This window comes from Mobula birostris, chromosome 17 (assembly GCF_030028105.1).
Source record: "Mobula birostris isolate sMobBir1 chromosome 17, sMobBir1.hap1, whole genome shotgun sequence".
NCBI lineage: Eukaryota > Metazoa > Chordata > Chondrichthyes > Myliobatiformes > Myliobatidae > Mobula > Mobula birostris.
This window is the reverse complement of record NC_092386.1, coordinates 44,413,444-44,431,832: the sequence shown is the minus strand read 5'-3', so window position 1 is coordinate 44,431,832 and position 18,389 is coordinate 44,413,444. Positions and strand designations below refer to the sequence as shown.

Sequence of the window (18,389 nt, the reverse complement as noted above, 5' to 3'; positions counted from 1 at the left end):
TACTGCAATATTGTTTGTGACAATGTCAACTTTTGCTTTGTTGACATGGTAAATGCCTCAGGATGTTTCACCTCATAAATACAGATGCTTACTGTGGACAAGCCAACAGTATAGATTGGGAACTCTAACGTGAAATAACCCTCTGTTTTTCCAGTCCTGATGAAGGGTCTCAGCCTAAAACATCGATTGTACTCTTTTCCATAGATGCAGCCTGGCCTGTTGAGATCCCCCAGCATTTTGTGTATATTGCCTGGATTTCCAGCATCTGCAGATTTTCTCTTGTTTGTAACCCTCAGCATGCAAGATTTGGAAACTCTTGCACCTTGAAGAAAGGTTGAAAATCCACCTTAGTAAGGAGAAAGAAAAGACATCAGTGAAAACACATAGCATTCAGTTTGATACTGAATGCCTCCGTGAATTTAAAGGTTTGTATTTCTTTTCTCCATCTGACGACATTTGAAATGGCCTGAAACAGATGGTAGACAATAAACTATTCCGCTCAGTATGGAAACAGCCTGATTCCAGACCTCTCCACTTGAAGAAATCCCAGACATAGTCCTCAGATTTAGGCGCCATTGACTCAGATTCTATGTTTGAACCCACAGACTTCAGGTACTTGGCTTGAACAAATATTATAGATCTGTTGGTGTAAGTCAGTGCTGAATGGCTAGGAACTGGTATTGCCCTAATTAAGATGGCACTGGCTTTCACTTCCATAGGGTCAGACTACTGGATCAATTATTCACAGATCCAGAGGCCAATTTCAATAAATACAAGATACACAGAAGCACAAGTCTGTGAAAATGTAACTTAAAGAGTGTTATCTAGAAATCTCCTGTTCCTCTGCTCTATGTTCAATGGCGATGCTGGAATTTTGTGCTGGGTGCTGTTATCAAAATTACCTGTTAATTCTCTTATTTCAATGAGATATTTTTTTAAAAAAGCAAAAACTACAAACATATCACAAGGGAAAAAAGATGTAATTGACTATAGAATCTTGCGTTTTACATAATGAATACTTACCTTGCCTGTATAGATAAGAAAAAGGAAAGGAAAAGGACAACTTTGGGAATTGGTAAAATATGAATTATTCAATCAAACTTGCATCTGGTGCAAAAATAAGAGTAAAAAAAGTGCCTTCTTGAAAATCTTTTGTTGGACTGATTTCCAAGTGTTGAATGCAGATAAATACCACACACATCTGGCTACTTTGCAATCTTTTGTGGTGTGTTACGGTGCCTATTGATTTTATGGTGGGAAAATGTTGAACAAGACTGTTTATATAGCACAACTTGCTGAAGATGCTGTTAGGTTTTGATGCAGCAATCGGCTATTTGAGTACAAGGCTAAAATTGTCAAATAGAAAGTCAATTAAAAATGTCTTTCACTTACATTCAGATGAAAACAAAACTGGCTAATTTAAATTATTATATACTATATGCTTTTGTGACGTTAGGATTCGAGAGTGAGAATGATGTTGTGTGGTCAATAAACAGATCATTTAATCACTGCTGATACTGCCGAACTATTCTGACCATGTTGAAACAGTGGGATACTGAACAGGCATCGAATTCCACGCCGATTAAAGTGTCGTGGCCTGAGAGCAGAAAAGGAACTGGTGTTCAGTGCCATCTGCCTGTGTTTGGCCTGCACCCCCCCCCCCGCCCCGTTCTCACTAATACCATTGGAAGCAGAGTGCAGAAGTCTTTGATGCCATGCTGCCAGGTCCGAGAGCCTGGCAGCATGGCATCAATCGGGCTGCTGAACCAGCTTCACTCACCCCAGCGATGAACTGAGGCCGCAGCTGAAGACTCACTCTCTGGGACCCTGCAACTCACGTTCTATGATCTGTTTACCTTTTTCACTGTTGCCATGATTTCTCCTCTATTGGAGGTTTTCTCTCTATGTTGTAAGTGGTTTTTCATGGATTCTTTTGTTTCTTTGTTTTGTGGCTGCCCACAAAAAGATGAATATCAAGGTTGTATATGGTATACACACTTTGATAATAAATTTACACTTTGAACTTCTGTGGTAGCAGTATTTATATGTATCATAGAAGTTACCTAAAAAGGTTGTTTCATTTCTTTCTTTTATTTCCTGATTCTGCTGATCCAGTTAATTTTTTTTTATTATAAATGACAAACAACAACAGACTCAGCACTGATCCCTGCAGCAACTCCACTAGTCACAGGCCCCCAGTCAGAGAGGCAACCATCTTCAACTGCTCTCTGGCTTCTCCCAAAAAGCCAATGTCTAATACCTTATCTTGAATGCCAAGTGACTGAAACTTCTTGGCCAACCTCGCATTCAGGTCCTTATCAAATGCCATGTAGAGAGCATCCACTGCCCTGTCTTAATCAACTTTCCCAGTAACATCCTCGGAAAACTCACCACCTACCATGAACAAAGCCACGTTGACTATCCCTCATCCGTCCATGTTGATCAAACACACATACGCTCCAATAACTTTTCCACTGCTGATGTATGGCTCACTTGCCTATAATTTCCTGGTCTATTTTCAGAGCCTTTCTGAAACAGCAGAACATTAGCTATCCTCCAATCCTCTGGTGCCTCACCTGTCATTAAGGTGATTTAAATATCTCTGCTAGGCCCCCTGTAATTTCTGCACTTGCCTCCCACAGGTTCGAAAGGAACACCTTGTCAGACCCTTGGGATTTATCCACCCTAATTTGCCTCACTTCCTTACCTGTAATCGGAGGATGAGAGGTGACCTGATAGAGGTGTACAAGATGATGAGAGGCATTGATCGTGTGGATAGTCAGAGGCTTTTTCCCAGGGCTGAGATGGCTCACATGAGAGGGCACAGTTTTAAGGTGCCTGGATGTAGGTACAGAAGAGATGTCAGGGGTAATTTTTTTTTTAATATACACAGAGTAGTGAGTGCATGGAATGGGCTGCCGGTGACGGTGGTAGACACGGATACAATAGAGTCTTTTAAGACACTCCTGGATAGGTACATGGAGCCCAGAAAAATAGAGGACTATGGGTAACCCTCGGTAATTTCTAAGGTAAGGACATGTTCGGCACAGCTTTGTGGGCCGAAGGGCTTGTATTGTGCTGTAGGTTTTCTATGTTTCTATGTAATCTGTGTAGGGTCCATGAAACTGATGATACTTCACCTCACTTCAATGGACTCTGTGTCCGTCTCCTGAAGAAATCATCATCATCATCATCAGGTGCTGTGCCCAGTTTGAGCTTTGACTGCCATGGCCCACACACTCCTGTTTCGGGTCAAGTGGATCAATTCATTGGTATTCATTTCCAGTTCTCTGGCTGCTGTCTCCATCATCATTTGTCTTTGTCTTCCTCTTGCTTTCTTCCCTTCAATCTTTCGCATAATTACCATGCACTCTAACTCCTCTTTCCTAATCACATGTCCAATAAAGTTACGTTGCCTTCTCATGATCTCATACATTATTTCTCTTTGTGTTTGCTCTATTCATGACATCCTCGTTAGGTATTTGTTTCGTCCATGATATTCTTTGCATCCTCCTCAAAAACCACATCTCTGCCACTACAATTCGTTTCCTCATTTTACTAGATATTGTCCAACATTCTGAGCCATATAACATAACTGGATAAACGTAACATTTCAGTACTCTGAGATGGGTTGTTGTGCCTAGTTTAGTATTGGTCAGTATGCTCTTCATTCTCGTAAAGGTGTCTTTTGCCATCCCTATTCTTCTTTTGATGTCCATGTCGCACCTGCCATCTGATGTCACCCAGCTCCCTAAGTAGCAAATTTATGTACTGGTTTTATGTCTTCCCCGTTTATTCTCAGCCTGCAGATAGGATTCCTGAGGAAATACAGATGCAAAAATTAATTTAAAATCTCCCGCATCTCTTTTGGCTCCATACATGGATTTCTTAATCAGGGCCCCAATATTTCTTGAAAACCAAGGTTCTCTAAACCTGTTATCTTTCCCTTTTATTCCTACAGGTACATACAAGTTTGTACCCTCAAAATTTCACTTTTGAAGGTCTCCCATTTATCCCTAGTACACCTTTGCCAGAAAACAATATACACTTGTCAGATCCTTTCTGATACCATCAAAAATGGCCTTTCTCCAATTTAATATCTCAACCCACAGACCAAACCCATCTTTTTCCATATTTACTTTGAAACTAAAGGCATAATGTCAACAGATGCAAAATGTTGCCCTACACAAATTTCTGTCACCTGTCCTGTCTCATTCCTGAATATCATATACTCTCTCTTTGGGATGTTTGTGTGCTGATTCAGGAAACTTTTGTGAACACATTTGATAAGCTCTATCCCATCTAGTCCTTTCACCGAATTGGAATCAGAATCTGGTTTAATATCATTGGCACTTGTCATGAAATTTGTTAACTTAGCAGACCAATGTAATACATGATCATATAGGGAAAAAATAAATAAGTAAATCAATTACAGTAATTAGATATATGCATATTAAACAGTTAAATTAATAACTGTAAAAACAGAAGTAATAAAAGTGAAGTAGTGTTCATAGGTTCAATGTCCATTTAGGAATCGGATAGCAGAGGGGAAGAATCTATTCCTGAATAACTGAGTGTGTGCCTTTAGGCTTCTCTACCTCCTTCCTGATAGTAACAACGAGAAAAGGGCATGACCTGCGTAATGGAGGTCCTTAATGACGGACGCCACCTTTCTGAGTTACCGCTCCCTGAAGATGTCTTGGATACGACAGAGGCTAGTACGCAAGATGGAGCTGACTAATTTTACAACTTTCTGTAGCTTCTTTTGGTCCTGTGCAGTAGGCCCCCCCCCCATACCTGACAGTGATGCAGCCCGTCAGAACGCTTTTCACAGAATGAGAGTCCCAGTCCATACGTGGAAAGTTAAAGGCATTTATTATATCATCCTTATGCTTCTTGCAACAGTCTGCGATCTCTCTACTAATTTCTTCCTCTAAATCCCTCAGACTTGTGTGGTCTATAATATGGCCCCATTAATGTGGTCATAACTTTCTTATTCCTCAGTTCATCATAAAGCCTCACTAGATGAGTTCTGCAGTCTGTCCTAACTGAGCACTGCTGTGACATTTTCCCTGTCTAGTAATGCCACTCCCCTCCCCTTTAATCCCTCCCTTTCTGTCGCATCTAGAACAATAGAACTCCAGAATACTGAGCTGCCAGTCCTGCCCCTCTGCAACCAAGTCTAGTAATGGCTACAATGTCATAATTCCAGGTGTTGATCCATGCCCTGAGCTCATCTGTCTTTCCTGCAATATTTCTTACATTGAAATTTGCACAGCTCAGAATATTAATTGCATCATTCTCAACCTTTCAGTTCCTGACTTTGTCTGAGGATTTAACAACATCTGTCTCCACAGCTTCTCCACTATCTGTTCTGTCACTCTGGTTTCCACCCCCCAGCAACTCTGGTTTAACCCCCCCCCCCCCCCACACCCTCACCTTGCAGCACTAGCAAACCTTCCCACCACAATATTAGTGTCCCTCCAATTCAGGTGTAACCCATCTGTTCTGTCCAGGTGCCACCTTTCCTGGAAGAGAGCCCAATGATCCAAAAATCAGATGCCCTCCCTCCTACATCAACTCGTTGGCCATGTGTTAAACTGAATGATCTTCCTAGTTCTGGCCTCACCAGCATGTGGCATGAGTAGCAATCCTGAGACCACAACCCTGGAGGTGCTGTCCTTTAATTTAGCACCTAACTCCCTGAACTCCCTTTGCAGAACCTTGTCACTCTTCCTATCTATATCATGTAGGGACCATGGCTTCTGGCTGCTCACCCTCCTACTTAAGAAAGCTGCGGACTTGATCTGAGATATCCCAGACTCTGTGGCACCCGGGCGGTAACATACCATCTGGAAATCTCGTTCTCATGCACAGAACCTCCTTTCTGTTCTTCTAACTAAAAAATCCCTTTCACCACAGCTCGCCTTTTCTCGCCCTTCCCCTTCCCTCCTGAGTCCCAGAATGAGACTCAATGCCAGGGACGCTATGACTTTGCTCTGCTAGGACACCCGCCCCCCCACCAACAGTATCCAAAGTGGTTGTTGAGGGGGATGGCCACGGGGGTACTCAGCACTGGCTGCTTAACTCCTTTCTCCTTCCTGACTGTCAGCCAGTCTCCTGTGTCCTGTACCGTGGGTGTAACGACCTCTCTATATCTCCTGTCTATCACCCACCACCCCCCCAGCCTCCCAAATGATCCAGAGTTCATCCAGTTCAAGCTCCAACTCCTTAACGCAGTTCGTTAGAAACTGCAGCCGGATGCACGTCTCACAGGTGTAGTCGCCAGTGACACTGGAGGTCTCCCTACCTCCCACATCCTGCAAGAGGAGCATTCATCTATCCTCCTTGGCATCCCTTCTGTCTAACTGTGCAAACGTACAGAAGAAAAACAATAAATAAAATGGGGGAAAATATCTACCTACAGCCTTTTACCTTCTATCATTCAAGCCTTTTCACCTTCTCTTACTCAAGCCTCTCTGCACTGAAGCCTTGAAGAGCTGAAACTTTGGAGGACTATATCCTCAAAGAACTACTCCATCACTGTCCACTCCGCTTGTCCCTACCTTATTTTATTTGTTTTTTCCAGTCACTTCAGATTGCTGATAGGCCGCTGCTCAAAACACCAAACTGCCGTTCACCAATGCCTTATGTACTCAGTTGGCCAACCTGAGTGAGCTACGTCTTCACATTTCGGATCGCTGATTGGCCGCTGCTCAAAACAAAACAGACTCAGGGCTGGATGCTTTCCATGGATTCACACACCGGAAGGAAGCTCTCATGACAGCTTCAGAGACTGAAATCACAGGGTCATTGGAGGCTGTGGGAATTCATGAATGTGCTTCCATGTTTTGATGAGGTCAAAGTGGGCGTAAAAGTTCATCTTGGAGTGAAGCCTTGCTGTCAACTATTGTATGTCGCTTAGTTTCATCTTGTAGGACGTGATAGCACTCAAGACCTGCTACAGATGTTGGGTATCCTTCAGTGATTCATTTGGTCTGGAATTGCCAATTCACACTTGAGTTAACTTTCCAGAAATCATACCTGGACCTCTTGTATTTGACTGGGTCGCTAGACCTGAATGCCACTGATCTGACCCTCAGCAGATTGTGGATCTCGTCATGGTATGGTGCAGATGTAATATGTCATATTCCATTCATGTTCAGGAATGACTGAAACCATTCTACAACAAACTGTGATCCATTGTCACTAAGTGTTTTGGAGCACCAGTCCTTGAGAAGAGACTTCAAACCACATCAACAGTGTGTGATGCTGCAGGGGAGGCATTGGAAACACTTTTGGCCATGTTATAGCTACATCCACTACTACCAAGAAATTTGTGCCCATGAAAAGTCCAGCAAAAACCAAATGAATTCTCTGCCAGGGCAATGCAGGCCATTCCCAGGGATGGAGAGGCATTGCTCTTGGCACCTTCTGGACTTGTTGGCATCCTGAACATGGTGAGCTGCTCGATCTTCTGATCTATCCCAGACTACCAGACAAAGCTTCGAGCCAACACTTTCAATTTGACCATGCCTGGATGACTGGCATTAGCTTCTCCAACACTTGGAGAAGCTCTCAGCTTGGATGGTACACAGCTCTCAATCCCCACATAAGACAACACTCGTCAAGGGCAAGTTCATCCCAGCACTGCTAAAAATGGGGGAGCTGGAATTTCTTCTGCACGTTCCAGCCACGTTGAGTTGAAATGTCGACCTGAGAGAGTGTGGGGTCTTTTCTGGTTTCCCTTTAGATCACTTCTGCCATAAAAGGCAGATTTTCTATTTGCATTAGCGAGAATATATCAAGAGGAGTAGTTTCTTTTGTAAATTTTTCAGGTATTTCCTTTTCCAAATTTAAAGACCATAAGACCATAGCCATCAGCCCGTCATGTCTACTCCACCATTTCATCATGGCAGATCTATTTTCTCTCTCAATCCCATTCTCCTGCCTTCTCTCTGTAACCTTTCAATGCCCTGACTAATAACGAATCTCAAATGCGAGGAAATCTGTGGATGCTGGAAATCTAAAGCAACACACACAAAATGCTAAAGGAACTTAGCAGGCTCAGCCCAAAACATTGACTGCTTGCTCTTTTCCGCAGATTCACCTGGCCTGCTGAGTTTCTCTATCATTTTGTGTGCCTTAATCAAGTACCTATCAACCTCCACCATAAATACCCTCAATGACCTGGTCACCACAGCCGCCAGTGGCAATGAATTACAAAGACTCACCAGAGTCTGGCAAAAGAAATCCCTCCTCCTCTCTGTTCTAAATAGACATCCTTCTTTTCTGAGGCTGTGACTTCTGGTCCAAGACACTCACTACAGGAAACATCTTCTCCACATCCGCTCTATCAAGGCCTTTCAATATTTGATAGGTTTCACTGAGATCCCCCCTCATTTTCCTACAAATGTTTGTAAATTCCAGCAAGTACAAACCTAGAGCCTTCAAACACTCCTCATAACAATTACCCTTTCCTTCCTGGAAACATCCCCATGAACTTTCTCTAAGCAATTTCCAATATCAGCACATCCTTTCTTAAATAAGAGGCCCAAAACTGCTCACAATACTCCAAGTGAAGCCTCAACAGTGACTTATAAAGCCTTGGCATTACATCATTGTTTTGTATAGGAGCAAAATTAGGCCATCTGGCCCATCAAGTCTGTTCTGCCATTCAATCATGGCTAATCTTTTTTTCTATCTCCTCCTCAACCCCAGTTTTCGGCCTTCTCCCCATAACCTTTCATACCATGTCTAATCAAGAATCTATCAATCTCTGCCTTAACTACACCCAATGACCTAACCTCCACAGCTGCATGTGGCAACAAATTCCACAAATTTACCACCCTCTGGCTAAAGAAATTTCTCTGCATCTCTGTTTTGAATGGACACCCCTTTATCCTGAGGCTGTGCCCTCTTGTTCCAGACACTTCCACCATGGGAAACATTCTTTCCACATCTACTCTGTCTTGGCCTTTCAACATTTGAAAGGTTTCAATGAAATCCCCCCTCATCCTTCTGAATTCCTGCAAGTACAGACCCAGAGCCATCAAATGTTCCTCGTATAACAACCCTTTCATTCTTGGAATCATCCTTGTGAATCTCCCCTGGACACTCTCCAATGCCAGCACATCTTTTCTAAGATGAGGGGCCCAAAACTGTTCACAATACTCAAGGTGAGGCCTCAACAGTGCCTTATAAAGCCTCATCATCACATCCCTGTTCTTGTATTCTAGACCTCTTGAAATGAATGCTAACATTGCATTTGCCTTCCTCACCACCGACTCAACTTGCAAGTTAACCTCTAGGGTGTTCTGCACAAGGACTTCCAAGTCCCTTTGTATCTCAGATTTTGGATTTTCTCCCCATTTGGAAAATAGTCCGCACGTTTATTTCTACTATCAAAGCGCATGACCATGCATTTTCCAACATTGTATTGCATTTGCCACTTTCTTGCCCACACTCCTAATCTGTCTAAGTCCTTCTGCATCCTACCTGTTTCCTCAATACTACCTGCCCCCCCCCCAATCTTCATATCATCTGCAAGCTTGGCAACAAAGTCATCTATTCCTCATCTAAATCATTTATATACAGCATAAGAAGAAGTTGTCCCAACACCAACCCCTGCATAACATCACTAGTTACTGGCAGCCAACCAGAAAAGGATCCTTTTATTCCCACTTGCTGCCTCCAACCAATCAGCCAATACTCTAACCATATTAGTAACTTTGGAGTTCTTGGGGTTCTTAGGCTTGGATTCTTGGAGACTAGGCAAAGACGTGAGAAGGCTCGGGTTCTTGGAAACTAGACGAGGACATGACAGGGCAAGGGTACTTTGAGGCAACTCCTGGGCAGCACACTGGGCTCCACCCCATGGAGGCAAGGACAGGGAGGGACAGAACCAACCACGGGGTAACAGCAAACAGCCTGGCTTACCCAACAGAGGCAAGGGACAGGAAGGGATAGACCCAACCACAGGGTAACAGCAAACAGCCTGGCTTAGCTGACAGAGGCAAGGGACAGGAAGGGAGCTAAGTCCAGGGTGGCTCCAAGACTCGAAGCAGCTGGTAATCTCAGCAGGCTACGGAACAGCCAAATCCATATCTCAATGACTGCACTAGCCTTCCACCAGTGGGTTACTCTAAGGGGAGAGTGACAAGACAAACCTACAACCACACTCAATCCCAGGGCCACTTATATTCCCAGCCCCAAGATGAGCATCAGGTGCTTATGGTTAAGTCCAACCGAAACAAGGGACAGCTGGAAGACCCGGAGTCCAGAGTCCGCGGACCGGACCGAACCATGACAACAACATCCACTACATCCCCTTTATCTATCCTACTTGTAATCTTCTCAAGGAAACCCTAAGGAAACCATGCTGATTTTGTACTATCTTGTCCTGTGTCACCAGATCCTCCATCACCTCATCCTTCACAATTGACTCTAAAATCTTCCCAACCACTGAGGTCAGGCTAACTGGTCTATAATTTCCTTTCTGCTGCCTTCCTCCTTTCTTAAAGAGTGGAGTGACATTCGCAATTTTCCAGTCCTCTGGCACCATGCCAGAGTGCGATGACTTTTGAAAGATCATTTCTATGACACCGCAGTCTCTAACTCTACCTCTTTCAGAACCCTAGGGTGTAGTTCTTCTGGTCCGGGTGACTTATGTACTTTTAGGTCTTTCAGCTTTTTGAGCACCTTCCCTTTGTAATAGTAACTGCACCCACTTCTTTTCCTTCACACACTACAACATCAGGCATACTGCTAGTGTCTTTCACGGTGAAGACTGATGCAAAATACTCAATTAGTTCATCAGCCATCTCCTTGTCCCCTGTTATTATTTCTCCTGCCTCATTTTTTAGCAGTCCTATATCCACACTCATTTCTCTTTTATTTTTAACGTACTTGAAAAAACTTTTACTGTCCACTTTGATATTATTTGTTAGCTTGCTTTCATATTTCATCTTTTCCCTTGTCAACCATGGTTGCACTATTTTACCATTTGAGTATTTCTTCATTTTTGGAATACATATGTCCTGCACCTCTTCCTACAGATGCTGCTTGGCCTGCTGCGTTCACCAGCAACTTTGATGTGTGTTGCTTGAATTTCCAGCATCTGCAGAATTCCTGTTGTCCTGCACCCTCCTCATTTTCCCCCAGAAATACATGTCATTGCTGCTCCACTGATATCCCTGCCAGCAGCTCCTTCCAATTTACTTTGGCCAACTCCTCTCTTACTCCACTGTAATTTCCCTTACTCCACTGAAATACTGCTACAACAGAATTTACTTTCTCCCTATCAAGTTTCAAGTTGAAATCAATCATATTGTGATCACGTTTCCTACAGGTTCTTTTACCTTAAGCTCTCTAATTGCCTCTGGTTCATTACATAACACCCAATCCAGTATAGCTGATCCCCTAGTAGGGTCAATGACAAACTGCTCTAAAAAGCCATCTCTTAGTTATTCAACAAAGTCAGTCTCTTGAGATCCATTACCAACCTGATTTTCCCAATTGAATTGCATGTTAAAATCTCCCATGACTACCATAACATTGCCCTTTTGACTCGCCTTTTCTATTTTCTGTTGTAATCTGTAGTCCGCCTCCCGGCCACTGTTGGGAGGCCTGTGTATAACTGCCATCAATTACCCTTGCAGTTTCTTAACTCAACCCATAAGGATTCAACATCTTCCGATCTTATGTCACATCTCTCTACTGATTTGATGCCATTCTTAACAGTAGAGCCACACCACCCCTTCTGCCATCCTTCCTGTCCCTCCAATATAATGTATAACCTTGGACATTCAGCTCCCAACTACAACCATCCTTCAGCCACGATTAGTCCTCTCGAAATGAATGCTAATATTGTATTTGCCTTCCTCACCACTCTCTAACAGAAAGTTAACCTGCACTAGGACTCCCAAGTGCCTTTGAACCTCTGACTTCTGAATTTCCTGCCTGTTTAGAAAATAGTCTACAGTTTTGTTCTTTCTACCAAAGTGCAAAACACTGTATTCCACCTGCCATTTCTTTGCCCATTGTCCTGATTTCTCCAAGTCCTCTTGTGGCCTCTGTGCTTCCTCATCACTACCTGTCCCTCCAATTATCTTCATATCATCCGCAAACTTGGCCACAAAGCCATTAATTCCAACATCCAAATCATTGACACATAATGTAAAAAGAAGCAATTTCAACTGCAACCCCTGCAGAACACCACTAGTCACCAGCAATAAACAAATCCTAAAATGGACCACAGCTGTGATATGTCTGGGGGCCTTCACCACAGCTGTGATATGTCTGGGGGCCTTCACCACAGCTTGAACTTCTTCAACACACTTGTGTAATACTTATGCATCAATGGTGTGACCACGGTAAGTGATGCTTGGTTTAAAAATTCACATATGTTGTATTGTGCTCTGAGCCCATAACCTTCTAATCTTTTTAACACTGTCTTGTGATTCCGGAGATGTCACTTGTCAGCCTCAGCAGTAACAATGATGTCATCCAGTGCCTGGGCATCCTTGCAGCACCTGGTCCATAGTGTTCTGCCAGAGTGCTGGTGCAGATACTACTCTAAAAAAAAAAGCCTATTATAACGATAAAGTGATTTGTGAGTGTTTATGGTGAGAAAAACTTTGGACTCTTCTTCCATCTCCATCTGTAGGTAGGTCTCAGTTAAGTCCATTTTGTTGAACTGTTTCCCTCCATAAAAGTTTGTAAAGATATCCTCTATCCTGGGAAATAGGTACTAATCTTCTTCTGGCTCTGGGTTGATGGTGACCTTAAAATCACCAGAGATTTGACAGACCCAACCTCCCTGGCTACTGGATCCAAACAACCTTTGCAAGAATTCCTTCAGTCTCCAGGCTACCTAGCTCACAGGCTACTTTATCACAGATTGTATAAGGAACTGGATATGCTTTGTAAAACTTGGGTGTGACATTTTCATTTAACACTATTTTACCCTTGATATTTTTGAATATTCCTATGTCATTCTTGAACTCTGCTGTGGCATCATCCAGTAACTTTCTTACTTCACTTTCAGTTGACTCTATTGCAGGGATGTGGCATACAATTGGTGAATGGATCTCCAATCGAGTTGTGTCAGCCAATCACACCCCCACAATGCTGGCTGTCTGGATTTTACCACACACAAGCCCAATGTGCCTTGTTCGTTGTTCAATTTCACCGTTATGAATGTTACTTCCACAAAAGTTATCTTTTCTCCCATATACGGTAAGTTCTTAGTTGGATATCTGCAGGCTTCAGTTCAGTATCTTTGAAATGCAAGTCAACATCACTTTTGGAATGCCTGAAACAGCCGAACTAGTGTCCAATACCATTTTAATTAAATTGCCATTCACTTCTGGTGTAAGCCATATTGCTTGTCCTGATGAAGAGTACGCCCAAAAACCTCAACTGTTTTCCTTTTCCATAGATGCCTGGCACCACCAACATGTTGAGTGTGTTGCTTGGATTTCCAGCATCTGCAGACTTTCTCTTGTTTTACTCGTGTCTTGTCAGTTTTCACATTGTAAATCTTAAGGCTACTCAGTCCTGTGTCAATCTTGTCATTATCACATTTTTCATACAGATTAGTGCTTGTTTTGAAACTGCAACTTGAATTTTGTTTCATTTTTAGTCTATTTATTCTTGTCTGCCGACATGCTCTTTCGTCTGTGCCCTATGTTGTTGCAGTTTCTGCATTTTGCTTTTAAACCAGCATTGTTCTGGTGTATGTGAGCCCCTGCAATAATGGCAATAATCTGTTCAGCCAGGCCAGTTTCTGTTTACATGCTGCAATTTTGTTCACGTTCACTTTCATTTCTGACTCTAACTCACTTGCATCTCTGGCTGCTGCTTCCATAGATGCAACAATTTCAACTGCTTTTTTAAATGTGAGTTGTGCTTCAGCTAGGAGCCATATTTGAATGCTTTCTTGTAAGATTCCACAAATAGAACAATCTTCTCTCAGTGCATCATTAACTCCATCACTGAACTGACAATGCTCAGGCAATTTTTTCAATTCAGCCATGTAAGCTGAAATGGACTCCCCTTCCTTTTGATTCCACTTATGAAACCTAAATCAATCTGCAATCAACAATGGTTTCAGTTCTAAACGTTCCTGCATTCTGTGCTTGATATCAGCAAAGCTCCTTTTGGCTGGTTTGGTTGGAGCATTCAAACTTCTAAGCAGACAGTATGTTCTTCCACCTATTACACTCAGTAACACTGGCACTTCCTTTTCATTGGCTGTTTCATTTGCATCAAAATACTGCTCGATACGATCAGTATACTTCAGTCAGTTATCTGTTATTCAGTTGAACGTGTCTATCTTTCCGATGTAACCAGCCATTCCTGCTTTTTTAATTATTTATTATCACCCGCTACTCTCTGTTATCAACCTGTGCATTTCATCTGTTTTCCACCTTTTTTTAACTCAATTGTCTCTGTCCCCTTTCTGAAGAAACATGTGCTACCCTTTTTTTTTTACCTCAAATGTCCCTTGTAAAGAAAAATATGTTCTGTCACTCAATAGGTAGATGGCTAACTTGGATTGATTTTAAAACTTCCTCCTCTCCACTGTTATGTTTTGCAACTCTAAAAACTAATCAAAAGGAAAGCATGGGAAAAGGAAGGACGTGTCTATTGTGCTTTACTTTAGTAAGGCACACACATTGACGTGGTGGCATAATGATATATGCCATTCACATAGTTTCACGTATAACCCATAATGAATTATATAAACTAAGAATGCTTAATCAAACAATCTATTTTCAATATCACTCAAATATTACTGAAACAAATTCATCACAGTTATAGCATGGAAGAAACCATTTAGTTCATCAAATAACAGTTGAAGAGCAATCCAGCAGGGTGCTCTCTCCCCACTGCCCCACAAATTCGGTTGCCATTTAGATATTATAATAAAAGCAAACACTCTTACTATTGATGGCAGAGCATTGTGGACCCTGACTAAATAAGAAAATCATCGTGTTGATTTTGGTTCTTCTGTAAATCATCTTCATTCTGCCCCCTAGTTCTTAACTATTCTGCCAATGGTTTTCTTTCTGTCAATACCATTCATAATATTAAATATCTCCATCAGGTCTCCTTTCAACTTCCTCCACTTGGCTGTACAGGCACAATCTCTCCACTCCATTGACAAAACTAAGATCTCCTGTCTTTTTGAATCATTTTGCTTAAATCTCATTTACCCTGTCTTGGTCTCCTAATGTGTGGTGCAACCTTCTTGCAGTAGCTGAACTAGTATTTCAGAAAGGCTCATCTTTCTCTTCCCTGAAGAATGCATACAAGTTAAAATTGTATAGTTAAATTAAATATTCTCACTCACAGAATGCAAATATATAGTACACAGCAATAGTTTATACATATCCAAATTCCTAATGTCTGCCTTTCTCTCTATGCAGAATAATTTTATCTTACTTTTCTGCTTCAGTATCATAATTTGTTTTCGGATTAATAGATTCGTCAGCTGCCTTACATTGTGCTCCACACACAGACGTAAGTTTTGGCTTTCAATATAAAAGTACAACTGGGAATGAGATAAGCTGATTTGCTCTGTTTCTCATCACAGCATGCAATTTCCATGATCGTGCTATTACACTCCTGCAGTACAAATTAGACCTTGTGCCATTTTAGCTACGTAAAACATTCACAGTGAGGACTGATTTATAGGGAACAACTTGGAATCATTGCCACTACTTTAATATGGCTGCCCAACTACCCATGGCAAATGTATTGTAAATATGGAAGCGAATTACTATTTCAAGCAGCCAATAAGCCTCTTGACTAATGTGATAAATTGGAAAGTGCACATTAATCCAGATGTTCAATGTGCAAAATGTCAAGCTGAAATGGTCTTGAAGTCCATTTGATAGAACATGGCATTAAGCCATGCAAGAGTAGACTTGACAGGCGTATTGGAAACTTGTTTCTACATTTGTCGCCCACAATGATGTGAACAACTTCAATGCAAACGTAAATCCTGGATTTGGCACCTAAACATTGTGCTTACTGGAAAGATAACAGTTATTTTTAAAAATGTGCTGTAGGAGGCTGAAAAGAAAGAAAAGCAAATTGAATCAGAAAAGTCCAGGCTCATCTGTGGCAAAAGAGAAAACAACGCAGACTGTTTATTTCTTACATAGATGCTGTCTGACCTGTTGTGTTCTTGCAGCATTTTGAGTCCATTTTTGCCACCATTCTTTCATTTTGCTGTTCTGTGCAGTCACTACACAGTAATTTTCACGGGTTGTGCTCCATAAGCTTGTTTGTCATGATTTTTTTCTGTCCTTTCCACTCATATATTTGGAAATGCTTTCCCCACCCCCACCAACCCCCATCCAGTAATAGTAACTAGTTGTGATCCGTAAACTGGACTGATTACATTTTAATTTGATATTTTGTGCATTGAATATCTGGATTAACACATTGCTGATATTTATGACATTGGTTAGGAGTCTCGTTGGCTTGTTCCATTGTATGTTTCTAAATTTATGGTCTTGTGGCTGCATCAGAAGGTGCAAAACATAACTGCTTAATGAAAAACCATGCATTCCTTTTGCCAGAACCAAATATGACTGCCATGTCTTATCTATCTACTTGTTTACCTGTTTGCTTGTTTGTTAAGATGTAGCACAGAGTAGGCGCTTCTGAACTGTGCCAGCCTAATCACAGGACAATTTATAATGACCAATTAACCTACCAACCAGTACATCTTCGGGCTAGGAGGAATCCAGAGCACCCGGCAGAAATCCATGTGGTCGTGGGGAGAATGTGCAAACTCCTTACGTGCAGCGGTGAGTGTTGAACCCGGGTCGTTGGTACTGTAATGCATTGTGCAAACTACTATGCTACCTCGCCACCCCATATTGTTCACCTGGATTTGGGGTGTTTCTCCGACTGGTAATACTGTGATCATATTCATACTGTGAACACACCTGGTTTGTACTGTGACTGTGTTCATTAATCAATAAGCTGTAAATTAGGACTGCTCTATCTTGTATTATGTGGTATCAACATTACAAATTTAATACTACTTTGTTAACAAGCTGTTATTTTCAATATATTTCAGCTACAATGTTTACTGAATATATCCAAGTTTGAGTGAAATGAGCCAGTTATTTGTAGCCTCAATGTCTAGAAGACAACCTGGCAGATCAACTGCCCCCAAATTACGTCATCCACTTTAACCAGGCCAACTTACAGTTTGTTGCCGAAACACTACCAACCCGTCTCCTGTCCCACCAGCGGCCCAACCACCCTTGACCATTGCTACACAACCATTCACGATTTACTGAGGCCACCACTCCCTCACACTTTTGTATCAGACCACTAGCCTGTGCTTCTTCTCCCTGCGTACATATAGATGCTGAAATATGAGGATCCAGTACGGATAAGTTGGACTCTAGACCAGACAGTCTACCTCATGTTGTTGCTGCACCTTACTGTCTAACTGCGCTGCACTTTTTTTTAAGAGATACCGCACAGTAATGGGCCCTTCCAGCCCAATAAGCTCACGCTGCCAAGTTACACCTATATGGCGAATGATCCTACTCACCCGTTTGTCTTTGGAGTGTGGGATGAACCCAGAGCACCCATGAGGTCAGCCGTGGAATGTATAAACTCCTGACGGGCAGTAGCCGGAACTGAAGCCTGGTCACTTGCTCTGTAACTGGGTTACGCTAATCTCTACACTTCCATGCTGCCCATATTTTCTCTGTAACTGTGGCACTTTACTCTGAAATCTGTTATTGCTTTACCCTGTACTACCTCAACACACTGTACTGTTGCCATGAATTATTCTGTATGAACGGTATGCAAGACAGACTTTTCATGTACCTTAGTGCCTGTGACAACAATGCACCAATTTAGCATTACTGGTGTATATAATTACCTTGCTATCATTGAAATTACGATCCAGGCTTTTGCATAGCTCAGGGAACAAACTGAGGGGTATTGTCTGTTTGCTGTCTTGCAAAAAAAATATACTAACACAAATTTCACAGAAGCTCAGAAGACTTGTAGCTTGTGAGATTGGAATATTAAGATAGCTGCTTATTTTATATATTTCCTGATGTTTATTTCTAAACCTCAGAGATAATTTTAATATGTTATTGAACCTTTATTGCAATAATTCTGCTGCTTCCAGTTTCACTGATACCAATAGTCACATCAACAATTAGTCTTCTGTTGAGAATTCAAGATTTAAAAAAAATTATGATGAGGAATGATGCAGGTATTCCAGTGTGGTTAGATGCTGCCAGAAATGTTCTGTAGTCAATAAGCAGCATCTGATCATTATAAGCACAAAAGATTCTGCAGACGCTGTAAATCTTGACGAAGAATCTTGGCTGGAAACA

General features: G+C 42.0%; 1 long non-coding RNA gene across 1 annotated transcript in view; it reads left to right on the top strand.

Moving 5' to 3' along the window:
* Positions 1 to 216: 216 nt before the first annotated feature.
* The window catches only part of LOC140211401 (uncharacterized), a 63,199-nt gene continuing 45,026 nt past the window's right edge, over positions 217 to 18,389 (top strand). The window contains exons 1-3 of the long non-coding RNA XR_011889449.1: positions 217 to 425; positions 13,049 to 13,239; positions 16,658 to 16,826. This is a non-coding gene — a long non-coding RNA (uncharacterized lncRNA). The remainder of the gene's footprint in view (positions 426 to 13,048; positions 13,240 to 16,657; positions 16,827 to 18,389) is intronic.